We start from the raw sequence: 8825 nt of genomic DNA, 5'->3' as shown, positions 1-8825 counted from the left end.
TATATATATATATATATATTTATATGCTTTACTGGTTTTGCTTCTCTAGAGAACCCAGCCTAAGACAAGTCTCATTGTGGCAGAATATGGTTTCCATATTATTCACTGAAAATACACTCGGCATAAGATGCATCTAAAATTTTGTGGGAGTTCATTAAGACACTCAATTAGATAGATTGACACATTGGCTGAAACAATGGGCTCAAACATAGCAATTGTTGTGAGGATGGCACAGGACTGGGTAACGTTTTGTTCTGTTATACACGGCATCAGGAGGAGCCAACTCAAGGGCACCTAACAACAGTAACAACAACAAATAATTGTTAAATACATTCTGAACAAAGGACAAGTGTGAATATTGTCCCAGTTCTGGTTTATACTCTTCTCCCTCAGGTGAGGCATCTAGAGTCTTCAAAACATTACTTGGCAAGTCAGAGCACAGCCTGTGGTTTCTCATTTTCCTGAAGGAATGACTAAGTTCTATGTTTTAAAATTATTCTTTAATACCTTAGCTTCTGTCGTGGGAGAGTGAAGACAAGTATAGCATGTGAGCCATACTGCCCTACTTATTCAGAGGCTCAGAGATGGGAGAAAGGAAGTGGCCTTGAATACTTCACAGCCTTTGCAGCTCTGAAACTTCTGAAAGACAGTGTACTTCTAGGAGACTTCTAAAGCACCCTATCTGTTAACAAAATCTCAGAGAATGGCATTTTCCTCTACCTATATTTAAGGTTACGAAGAGTGAAGAGGGTATTAGCTCTTCAAAATACAGCAAAGAACATTCTGTCTCTCACTTGCCCTTGAATTTGATTTAGTTTTGTTGAAAAAAAAGAAAAGAAAAAGCCAACTTATTTTGGAGGTAGAATGTTTCCTTTCTTTGCATTTAAGATCACCAAGAGTTTCATAGTATCCCTACAAACCCATCTCACCCATTCCAATCTCTCCTTTAAAGAATACGTTTTTTAAAAGCTATGTACTTTTCACCTACCTATTTTTGTTTGTGTGTGTGTGTGTGTGTGTGTGTTTTATGCTGGAATTAATTCCCTCCTCATTTCTCCCAATCTACCACCTATCCATCCTTCATACTTGCCCTGGTGGCAAGAGGCTAAAGCACTTGGCTGCTAACTAAAAGTTCGGCAATTTGAATCCACCAGTCACTCTTTAGGAGAAAGATATTGCAGTCTGCCTCTGTAAACATTTCCTTTGCCTTCAAGTCAATTCCAACTCCTAGCAACGCCATATGACAGAATAGACCTGACCCATAGGGTTTCCAAGGCTGTGATCTTTATGGAAGCAGACTTCCACATCTATCTCTTGCAGAGCTGCTGAAAGGGTTCCAACTGCTTACCTTTTGGTTAGCAGTTGATGCTTAACCACTGCACCACCAGGGCTCCTTCTGTAAAGATTACAGCCTTGGAAACCCTATGGGGCTATTTATAGGGTCACTATAAGTAGAAAGGAGCCCTGGTAGCATAGTAGTTAAGAACTCGGCTGGTAACCAAAAGATCAGCAGTTCGAATCCACCAGCTACTCCTTGGAAACCCTACGAGGTAGTTCTACTCGGTCCTATAGGGTCGCTATGAGTCGGAATCGAATCATACCGAGTAGGAATTGACTTTACAGAAATTGTTTTTTTATCCATCCTTCAACAATATGAATTATTCCAAAACCCATCCTAGACAGTTTAAAACCCAAACGAACTCTTCTTCATCTGTAAACTGATACCTGAGTTGCCTGCTCCTCTCATTTGGCACTTAATCATGTACTGCCTTGGGGGCAGGTCTGAGATTGCCGGTTGCTTTGTCGTTAAATTTACCATACAATGACACCTTGTCCCAGGTCCAAACTGTAGGCTTCATGAAGTAACTCTACCTTATACGAAGGAGTTTCTCAGCATTTGTTGTTTTGAAATAAATGGTTGCTATATGATTTACTTCAAGATCTATTTTTATAAATCTGATTTTTTTTTGTCTTTTTGGCAAAGCATCTACAAGGATCAAAAATATACACTGATGTTGCTTAATTGTCTTCCACAGTGCCATATAAAAGTTGATGTCCCCTGGAACCCTGGCACCCTTGGGATGCCTGCCAAGTTACTTTTTGCTCTTCTTTGATCTTGCATTGACTCAGGTTCTGAGCATGGGTCTGTGCCTCCTTTCCAATAAAGATGCTATATTTACTCTAAAACTTACAGGGAGATGTTAGAAAATCAGGAGGAATCCAATTAATTAACCATCAAGGCTTTGAAATAATAAAACTAAAATGGGGGCTGAAGCTTTCAATCCATACAACTAGTTTATTGGTCTGAGAATGGTCCCACCTTATTTAATACGTCAAATAGTTCTTGCTAAAAGTGTTTCTTTTGTATACATCGATGAGTCTTAAAACAATTTGAAAAAGGAGATATGATTAGAATATTGAGCTCTATAATATGTGTGTGTGGGTATGTGTGTGTGTGTATGTATCTGTTTCTGTATCTTCAATGTTTAGAATAGCATTAAACACATAGTAGGTACTAAATAAATATTTGTTGAATGAATGAACAAAATGCTCCCTGGAGAGTCTGTCTGCAAACGAGCCTGGGCTCTGGTGATTTATGAAATAATATTTGAGTTATTATTCCCTCTCCTTGAGCATGGAGAATTGTGACCCAGCTGGGGCTGGGCCTTCACAGACTCACAAAGACACATCAACTGGGCCCTGAGATAAGACAACAGATGGGACAATCTCAGAAATTATTTTAAGGAAGTTTTCACAAAAGGGCAATAAAACCTAATCCAAAGGACTTCTCATCTTTTGTCTTTTTCTATTAACATTTAGTGAATAGGAATTTGTTGGACCAATGAAGACACTCCTGACTTTTGTAACTGAAACCTGTACCAATGATTGTTAAGAAAGATGATTCAAAATGTCAGACTATAATTTCTAGCCAATCAGTGAAAAAGTGACGCTTTCAATGATTCTACCCATTTTGTGATTTTGATATATATTAATGATTTTGTAATATTCTTTGGACTGGGGCAGACATGGCTGTGGCAGCATGCTTGTCCGTTTTCCCATTCTTGCCTATTCTGTAATATTCGTTGGACTCAGGCAGACATGGCTGTGGCAGCATGCTTGTCTGTTTTCCCATTCTTGCCTATTCTGTGATATTCTTTGGATTCAGGTAGACATTCTAGCTCTGGCAGCATGCTTGTCCGCTTCCCACTTTTGTCCTTTTGAATATATGCCAAATAAAACTTTCTTTGTACTTTACTAAACTTTGTGATGTTTTTCTCCTACAACAGTGGGGAGGCGGGCCTTGCCTGAGTGATTTCTGATGGAGATCTCCTCAGCCTCGATGCTTCTTTTGAAGCTGCCACCGCTTGCTATTCCTTAAAATTTCTGTGAATGTTTCAAAAGCCATTCCAATATTTAAACACTTTTGGTCAAATAATCTCACTTCTGGGTCTCTGCTAAGGAATAACTCAAAAGAAGGACAAACTTTTATGCCTGTAAATGCTGACCGAAATATTAAAAATAATAAGCTGTCCGTTAATTTATCTGTTCATTCATCCATTCATCTATTCAAGAAATATTCACTGACCGCATGATATGGGCTGGAAAATGTCGCAGATGCTAGGGCTAAAATGGTGAGCAAAACAAGGGCAGTCCTTGTCCTCACAGTGTAGTCTAGTGGAAATGATGTAAATTTCTAACAATGACACAATTGGGTTGAATGAGATTACCTGTATCATATTTTTTATACTGGTGACAAAATAGTCACGAATTGCTCCGCATTGTCCGTGCTGTCCGCTTTAACTACCTTGCTTCAACTTCACCCCAGACATTTTGCTTGTTATATTCTTATGCCTGGAATACTCTAAATTTCCAATTCCAACTTGCTTACTGACCGAGGTTCTTTTTTCTTCTTTTCGATAATAAACTTCTATCTGCATATCTCTGTCATAAGTTTACCACAGTATTTTGTAATTATGTGCTTATTTGTCAGTTTTCTCTCTTTCAGTATAGTCTAGTCAAAGAGTATCTTGTATTAATTATTAAATTTCTAACACTTTCAGACACATATAATACATCTGCATTGACCAATGCATGAATAAATGAATTAAGGAATAAATTAATATTTTAACACTCTGCTAATAGTATACCTCTACTAAGTGATGGGGAGCTCTGGTGGTGCGGTGGTTAAGAGCTTGGCTGCTAACCAAAAGGTTGGCAGTTTGAACCCACCAGTAACTCTTTAGAAACCCTATGGGGCACATTTACTCTTTCTTATAGGGTCGCTATGAGTAGGAATCGACTCGATGGTAACAGGTTACTAAGTAATGGGCAAGACAGGAAATTAGATATGGTCATTCTTGAAGAATTCAAATTTTATACAGTAAATACATATTTAATATGTAATGTGAACATTTATCTTTCCTGCTTTCTTATAATTTTGGTGCTTATTTATGTATGAAAAATGTGATCTTCTCTGCCTCAGAGGTTGATGGGTCTAATTTGTGAATGATAGAGAAAGCACTGAACATGAAAAACGCTGCAACATAACCTCTTAATATACTTTCCAATCAGCACTATACTGCTGTGTTTTTCTCTACTTCTGAATCTTAACTTGGTTCCCATAGAGCCTGAAAGATTTTGCATTACCAATATTATTTAGAGATAGTATTATTTTAATTATGACTGATCGTCTCTCGGTTTACCAAATAATTTTTGTTGTGATTCATATTTTGTGTGGGTTAGACTCCAGTCAATCACATAATTTAACAAATATTTATTAAAGATTTAACATGCAGATGCCATTGTGCTAGGCCATAGCGAGAAGATGCACCAGGTAGACAAATTTTCGTCAGAAAAAATATTTATTTCAGAAACTATCCAATAGCCTAATTGTCATAATCTCAACTATCATTTTATTTTCCCATGCAAAACTGCCTCTATGTTGGTGAATTGATAATCATTCACATTGGTCAAGGTTATAAATGATTTGTGGTCCCCAAAAGGCATGTTTAAGTTCTACCTCCCAGTACCTGTGAATGTCAAGTTATTTGGAAATAGCATCTTTGCAGATGTAATTAGCATGAGGTCATACTGGAGTAGAGTGGACTCTAATTTAATATAACTTATACCCTTATTAGAAGAGGAGAAGAGACACAGAGAGACACACAAGGAGAACACCACATGATTATAGAGGCAGAGTGATACATTTATAAGCCAAGGAATGACAAGAATCGCTGGCTGTCACCAGAAGCTAGGAGAGAGGCATGGAACACATTCTCCCTCAGAGCCATCAAAAGGAACCAAACCTGCCAACACCTGGATTTTGCACTTCTATTCTCCAGAACAGAGAGAAGATAAATTACCATTGTTTTAAGCCACTCAGTTTGTGGTAATTTGTTATGGCAGCCCTAGGAAACTAATACACTCAGTATGTTTTGTATACTAAATAATATAGATAGCTCTGAATTATTATACATATTCACTTTATTCATTTCCTTGAATTTTTAGCTCATTGTGTTTTGAATTTTTTAGTGAAATATATTGAATATAAAAAAAAATAGGTAGAATATCTTTGTGAGTCCCAAAGAATTAATCACCCAGCCACAATAATTATTAACTCCTGGGCAATCTTATTTGTCTATACCTTCACTAATTTCTCCTCCTCATCCCACTCCCTGCTCTGCATATTGTTTTGAAGTGATTCCCAGACATCATATCAATTTATCTAAAAATATTTGGGTCAATATTTTTATAGCTCTAAAAGATAGATACTGAATTACTATTTTAACAAAACCACAAAACAAATGCCATACTAAAAAATTAATAATAATTTATTAATATCAATGTTCAGATGTCACCAATTATTGCATAAACATTATTAGTTTTCTCTTAGTTTGAATCAGGATCTAAGTAAGCCACACATATTGTGATTGATTAATATGACCCTGAATTTTCTTTTATATTATTGTCCTTTCTCTTATAATTTTTGTCCTTGCAATTTATTGTTCAAAAAACATTGCCATTTGTTCTGTAGAGCTTTGCCAAGTCTGGATTTTGCTGACTGCATCCTCATGGTCTGTTTTAGCATATTCCTAGGACCGCTGCACTTCTTATAAATTGGTGGTTGCATCTGCAAGGATAATAGGATTTAGGTTCAATATTTCTGGCAAAACTTTTTCAAAGGCAGTGGTATGATCATCCACCATGAAATAAATAACGTCTACATTTTTGTGATGTCGGCAACTGTTGATGCTCAATGTCTAGATGCACTCATTCATAAGTACCTGTAAAAAAGTGATATTCTAATACTAACTTTGCTGCTTAATTATCTGAAATATTTCTATAAAGGGAAATTTTTTCTCCTTTGTTAGTTGTTTATCAAGTGGTACAATTAGTATAGGAAAGTCAGCACAAATGCTTGATTCCTTTTCTTTGTTTACCAGGTTTCAAAATAATGACTTAATTCACTAACACCTACCAATAATGACCACTTTTTTTTCCCCTTTTTTGTATCATGATAAATTAATGGAGTATAACATATTTGATATTTTCAATGCACTGCTATTATTACTCAATTTTTCCCAACTTCAGTCAGTGGGAAACTCTTCAAATTTACCTTGAGTCCTTTAGATAGAACTCTGGTAGACTTTGATGGATTCCCTGTAGGCTGGTAGGACAGATGCATCTAGCCAATTTTCTGCCTCAGCTCTGCTATTCCATATTACTTCAAAGAACCACTGTTTCTTTCAGTGGGAAACAGTATTTGAAAAATCTAATCTATCTACACACTAAGGGTGGTCATTGCTACTTTTTGTTGTTAGTTGTCATCCAGTCGATTTAGCTCATTGCTATTTCCAGTTGTCTTCAGTGGACAGAGGATAGAAAATAGATTTTTTTTTTTTAAAGATATAGCTCAAAAGAATACATATTGATACTTTCATTTAAAATGTAGACTACAAAATTTTCACTTAATCTCTTCTATTTTACATGTTTCTTATTTCTCTCATACCAAGAATCATGACAACTACTCTGGGAATGATAAAACCAAAAACAACCAAACTCGTAGCCGTCGAGTCGATTCCGACTCATAGCGACCCTATAGGACAGAGTAGAAGTGCCCCATAGAGTTTCCAAGGAGACCCTAGTGGATTTGAACTGCTGACCTTTTGGTTAGCAACCATTGCACTTAACCACTAGGCCACCAGGGTTTCTAAAATTTGATTATTGCATACTCACTTACTTTATCCCATATTACATATACAGTTTTTCAGAATAAAAATACCAATGATATCATCAATAATATGAAAACAGAAACAGCTGAGGGTTTTTTTTTTTAATATCTCTTTCTGTCCTTATAGTATATTCTGCTAGAGATAACGTATTAAGTTACTGTGTTTTAAAGTCACTTGGAATAGTTGCTGTCAGTATGGTTAGGCCACTGAGAAGATATGTATTTGGGTTGATTTATTTTATTTTCTAATTTTAGGAATGCATGTTTTTAAATTTAGTTTTGTTTTATATGTATTCATAAAATATTAAAATGTCAGTGCCAAGTCTTAAAAAATAATAAATAATTAAGCCTAACTACTATCCATGTTCCCTCTAACACATTTCCTCAATTTCCCTATGGATAACAAAAATATATTGTGGTTTATCCTTTCATTTTTAATATTAACATATATATCTATATTATACACATATACAGTCACGCATTGCATAACATCAGTTCAGGCAATGTCCAACCGCCTATACGTCAGTGGACCTAGAAGGTTATAACAGAATTTAGAAATCTCGATCAGAGAACAGTACGTAGCAAATGCAACAGCTTCCTGCACTCAACAAGTGTATCTCATGTCTCTTGTATACAAAGTGGTTGCGCTGTCAGGAGTATAATGACACAGTACATATATAACCTATAATACATATGTCTTGATAGTCATAATAAATGCCTACGTTTTGGCTTATTTATGTACTGTACTGTACTTTCTGTCTAAAAAGTTTTCCATATAACAGTGTTTGCTTCAACTTGTATGCAGCAGTTCAACTCATAGGCAGCAGCATTCAATCTCGTGCATCACGCGTCTCTTGAGTGGTGTAGCGTTATCTCTGTGTTTAATTTTCTTTCAAAAATACCGTGAAGTGCATTATGGCTCCCAAACTCAGCAACACCAGTGCTAGTGATATCAGCAGCAAGAGGCAAAGGAGAAGTACCAATTTGGAAGTGAAACGAAAGGTTATTAAACAACAGGAAGGTGGAAAATCGGTGAATGCTATTGCTCACAATTTAGGCATATCACACTCAACAATCACGAGGATCCTCAAAAACAAAAAATTCGCCAAGCAGTTAAAGGATTGGCTCCATTGAAAGCTACAAGGGAAACAAAAATTCGAGAGGGACTTAGATATGGAGAAATTGCTAATGACATGGATTAAGGACCAAACACAAAAGCGAAATCGCTCCCAGTGCATTGAGGATCACTGCTAAGGCAAGAAGTTTATTCGACGTGCTTAAAGAAAAAGCAGGACCAGACTACAAGACGGTGTTTGCACAATGTCCAAATCACATATAGTCCTATTTCACAGAATGTATCATGGACATTAAGGGATGCATGACTGTACATAGATATATACATAAATATTTTCCTTTTTCTTAGATAAGTATTATATAAATAATATGTTCCTAAATTACTTAATTTGCTCTCTATCTCTCTTTTTTTTTTTGGTGAAGATTTGTGTTTTTGGTTCCAATGGTTCCCTTTATAATGCTCTTATTTCATCCTTTTTGTTATTATCTATTGGTTTACTTCAATGATCGATACTAAAAT

Source organism: Trichechus manatus, unplaced genomic scaffold (assembly GCF_000243295.1).
Source record: "Trichechus manatus latirostris isolate Lorelei unplaced genomic scaffold, TriManLat1.0 scaffold00283, whole genome shotgun sequence".
NCBI lineage: Eukaryota > Metazoa > Chordata > Mammalia > Sirenia > Trichechidae > Trichechus > Trichechus manatus.
This window is presented reverse-complemented; position numbering follows the sequence as displayed.